Genomic DNA, 5,000 nt, shown 5'->3' on the forward strand with positions numbered 1-5,000 from the left:
AAGAGTAACGACAGTCCGAGTCTCCTGCGTGGGAAGAGTCTTTCTAGGCCCTGACCCACGGGAAGGGTGTAGCTTCCCCCATCCCGGACATTTGACGTCGTCACACTACCGGTATTGACTAATAGACTGATTGCTGATAATCATTAGCCATACACTGGGGGAAACGGCCGACAGGGGCGGCAACATAGTGGAGCCGCAGTGTCACTAATGTACAGAGATAGAACAGTTTCGACTGGAACTAGAGTAACCGTATACACGGCACTGATTAGTAATAGATGCAGAGCCATCAGAATACAGATAATATATACAACCGTCCCTATACATGCTGAAAGACTCTGCACACAATGAGAACCACACGTCAGCCAGACACTCTTATCACACACTACTCTCTTATCACACACAATATCTAACCACCAGCATGGAAGAACATCCAGTGCATCCTCTCCGCCACATGACACAATCCACACTATCATTACCAGACCGGGAGGTCCACCCAGAAAACACAATATCCCACCCTTCCGACATCCGCACATTGCTCAGCTAAGCCACGAACACCCACACATGTCCTACACAGTGGTGCACCCAACATCACAATACTGCCTCCTGTCACAGCACACAAACAATGGCAGGAATGAAAGACACAGATCTGCCACAACCATGGAATCGGAGCGCCGCCTGTCATGAGCCAAAAGTGCATCCTGACGTGACAAATCGGATAATACCGCAGGCATCCAATTACGATAATCACTATCAACGAACCTGCCGCCCCCCCCCCCAATACACCTTTCCCTACAACAATGTGTATCTGAACCTACGCTATATCGTACCTTAACCTAACCTATATCGTACCTTAACCTAACCTATATCGTACCTTAACCTAACCTATATCGTACCTTAACCTAACCTATATCGTACCTTAACCTAACCTATATCGTACCTTAACCTAACCTATATCGTACCTTAACCTAACCTATATCGTACCTTAACCTAACCTATATCGTACCTTAACCTAACCTATATCGTACCTTAACCTAACCTATATCGTGCCTTAACCTAACCTATATCGTGCCTTAACCTAACCTATATCGTGCCTTAACCTAACCTATATCGTGCCTTAACCTAACCTATATCGTGCCTTAACCTAACCTATATCGTGCCTTAACCTAACCTATATCGTGCCTTAACCTAACCTAATTTGTGCCTTAACCTAACCTAATTTGTGCCTTAACCTAACCTAATTTGTGCCTTAACCTAACCTAATTTGTGCCTTAACCTAACCTAATTTGTGCCTTAACCTAACCTAATTTGTGCCTTAACCTAACCTAATTTGTGCCTTAACCTAACCTAATTTGTGCCGTAACCTAACCTAATTTGTGCCGTAACGTAACCCATGTTGTGCCGTAACGTAACCCATGTTGTGCCGTAACGTAACCCATGTTGTGCCGTAACGTAACCCATGTTGTGCCGTAACGTAACCCATGTTGTGCCGTAACGTAACCCATGTTGTGCCGTAACGTAACCCATGTTGTGCCGTAACCTAACCCATGTTGTGCCTTAACCTAACCCATGTTGTGCCTTAACCTAACCCATGTTGTGCCTTATTCTAACCCATGTTGTGCCTTAACCTAACCCATGTTGTGCCTTAACCTAACCCACGTTGTGCCTTAACCTAACCCACGTTGTGCCTTAACCTAACCTACGTTGTGCCTTAACCTAACCCATGTTGTGCCTTAACCTAACCCATGTTGTGCCTTAACCTAACCCATGTTGTGCCTTAACCTAACCCATGTTGTGCCTTAACCTAACCCATGTTGTGCCTTAACCTAACCCATGTTGTGCCTTAACCTAACCCATGGTGTGCCTTAACCTAACCCATGTTGTGCCTTAACCTAACCCATGTTGTGCCTTAACCTAACCCACGTTGTGCCTTAACCTAACCCACGTTGTGCCTTAACCTAACCCACGTTGTGCCTTAACCTAACCCACGTTGTGCCTTAACCTAACCTACGTTGTGCCTTAACCTAACCCATGTTGTGCCTTAACCTAACCCATGTTGTGCCTTAACCTAACCCATGTTGTGCCTTAACCTAACCCATGTTGTGCCTTAACCTAACCCATGTTGTGCCTTAACCTAACCCATGGTGTGCCTTAACCTAACCCATGGTGTGCCTTAACCTAACCCATGGTGTGCCTTAACCTAACCCATGTTGTGCCTTAACCTAACCCATGTTGTGCCTTAACCTAACCCATGTTGTGCCTTAACCTAACCCATGTTGTGCCTTAACCTAACCTATGTTGTGCCTTAACCTAACCCATGTTGTGCCTTAACCTAACCCATGTTGTGCCTTAACCTAACCCATGTTGTGCCTTAACCTAACCCATGTTGTGCCTTAACCTAACCCATGTTGTGCCTTAACCTAACCCATGTTGTGCCTTAACCTAACCCATGTTGTGCCTTAACCTAACCCATGTTGTGCCTTAACCTAACCCATGTTGTGCCTTAACCTAACCCATGTTGTGCCTTAACCTAACCCATGTTGTGCCTTAACCTAACCCATGTTGTGCCTTAACCTAACCCATGTTGTGCCTTAACCTAACCCATGTTGTGCCTTAACCTAACCCATGTTGTGCCTTAACCTAACCCATGTTGTGCCTTAACCTAACCCATGTTGTGCCTTAACCTAACCCATGTTGTGCCTTAACCTAACCCATGTTGTGCCTTAACCTAACCCATGTTGTGCCTTAACCTAACCCATGTTGTGCCTTAACCTAACCCATGTTGTGCCTTAACCTAACCCATGTTGTGCCTTAACCTAACCCATGTTGTGCCTTAACCTAACCCATGTTGTGCCTTAACCTAACCCATGTTGTGCCTTAACCTAACCCATGTTGTGCCTTAACGTAACCCATGTTGTGCCTTAACGTAACCCATGTTGTGCCTTAACGTAACCCATGTTGTGCCTTAACCTAACCTATAATGTGCCTTAACCTAACCTAAAGTGCGCCGTAACCTAAACTATATTGCGCCTTAACCTGACGCACGTTGTCGCTGAACCTGCTCTGTAATTGTTATGCAACCCGTTAAAGTAGTGTAGTGTTGCCTAACCGCAACCCTCGCAATATAGTTCGCTACTCGCACTGCCCGGTCCCCTGTGTATCGCGTCATGTTAAACACCTTGCAGGTGTTGCTGACTTTCCACATGCTCCTGCTATACACTGTAGTGTGGATAGCAGCAGGACGTACATGCCCCCCCCCCCTTCCCCCCTGCCTTCGCAAGCTGGTCGGTGAGAAGTTTGCATGTTCAATGCCCTTCGCATGCCGACGTACTCAGCCTACGTTGTGGTACGGCCTGTCACCTGTCCGCCGATGTACGCAAAACCCACAAACTGTACTGCACATTGCTCCGTATGTACTGAATGATACATCGTGGCCCATGTGACCGTATGACGACAGCGCCTAGCAACGGCGGACCATACAGTCCAAATATTGTGCACGCAGCTACGTGTCGTCTCCCTATAAGAGCTGGATTGCAGTGTGGTACGCCATACAGACGTGTGGGAGGAACGGACGCCCTGGATGGCGATCAGCATGAGCAGTCTGTTGATGTAGTGGAGCGTGTATTCGGACGTAGTCGTCTCTTCTCACACACCGTGATAGCATGTTGCACCGCGTTCCACATCTGCGACATGCTGCAGAGGCGGGCTGACAGTCGTTCGCGCAATGGACACCGCATACGTACGGGGTCTACCTTCCACGTGTTCTCTAGGCGTGCACATGTTGTTGCGTCTATGTGGGCAGACGTAGTGTGTTGTGACACCTGACACAGGCATGCAATACTCGTTGCAAATGGCGATGGACGTGTACGTTTGCTGGTGACGTTACGCAAATGAACAACCGGTAACCCGTTGTGGTGCGGTTGTTCTCGCTAGAGGTGAATCAGTGTTGGCGACGATCGGTCGAGCTATTAACCGGTTGTTTCAGGGATACCCACCATGCCCACGAACGTGAAAGGGGACCCACCATGCCCACGAACGTGAAAGGGGATCTGGGTGTGAGGCGATACGCGGCGGTGGCTGGGTGGGACCGTCCCCGGCCGGTGAGGGGGGGCCGCCCGGCGTGCTGGCAGCGCGGTGCGTGGGCGCACGCGCTACAGCCGGCTGGTGGGGGCGGCCGGTGGCAGGCGCGCCGGCCGACGGACGCGGCAGGCGGCGCAGCTGCGCGCCGGCGCCCCCTGCTCGCGGCGCCTTGCGGCCAAAGTAGGTCCTCGCGGGCCCGGTGCGAAGCGCGGTGGCCATCTGCAGTGTGCTGGTCCGATTGAGGACTTTGTGCGCTGAGGATGCGCCGCCGCCCGGCGCTCGGCGCCGCGACGCCGTCTGCTGCTCGGTCGCCCCAGCGGTTCTCGCAGGTGGTTTGTATCGCAGCTGTGCGGACGTGTTGGCGCGTGCGCTGTGCTGGGAGAGTTCGCTTCGGCACCCAAGTAGGGCTTTTGTCCTTCTGTGGCGCTGGCGTTGGAGCTGCCGGTCACCGTAGGTGGCGCGTGTTGTCTCCCGCCGGCAATGCCACGACAGCACGCTCCCGGGCCTCTGTCGGCAGCGGCAAGCTCAGTTGGGAGCACGGGTGGTCGCACCTAAAGCGTCTACTCGCCTAACTCCGGGCGATTGCGCCTCTCTCGAACCCGACCAAGTACTTAGGACGGCGCTGCGCGCCGCCGGGACCTGAGAGGGTTTCGAGGTGTGTTGTGCAGGGGAGCTCAGCCTCCTCCTGTTTGCAGAATAATTGAGCGGACGCTTGCGTGTTCGCGCGGGCCCCCGGGACACACTCCCGGGCGGCCGGCTGCTCAGCTCTAGTTGACGCAGCTCCCTGGTTGATCCTGCCAGTAGTCATATGCTTGTCTCAAAGATTAAGCCATGCATGTCTCAGTACAAGCCGCATTAAGGTGAAACCGCGAATGGCTCATTAAATCAGTTATGGTTCCTTAGATCGTACCCACGTTACTTGG

The 5,000-nt window shown here is 51.3% G+C and overlaps 1 non-coding gene across 1 annotated transcript in view; it reads left to right on the forward strand.

The window, feature by feature from the left end:
- Positions 1 to 4,858: 4,858 nt before the first annotated feature.
- Positions 4,859 to 5,000, forward strand: part of LOC126454730 (small subunit ribosomal RNA) — a 1,909-nt gene continuing 1,767 nt past the window's right edge. The window contains exon 1 of the ribosomal RNA XR_007585307.1: positions 4,859 to 5,000. This exon is cut by the window's right edge and continues 1,767 nt beyond it. This is a non-coding gene — a ribosomal RNA (small subunit ribosomal RNA).

The sequence above is a fragment of the Schistocerca serialis genome, unplaced genomic scaffold (genome assembly GCF_023864345.2).
Source record: "Schistocerca serialis cubense isolate TAMUIC-IGC-003099 unplaced genomic scaffold, iqSchSeri2.2 HiC_scaffold_997, whole genome shotgun sequence".
NCBI lineage: Eukaryota > Metazoa > Arthropoda > Insecta > Orthoptera > Acrididae > Schistocerca > Schistocerca serialis.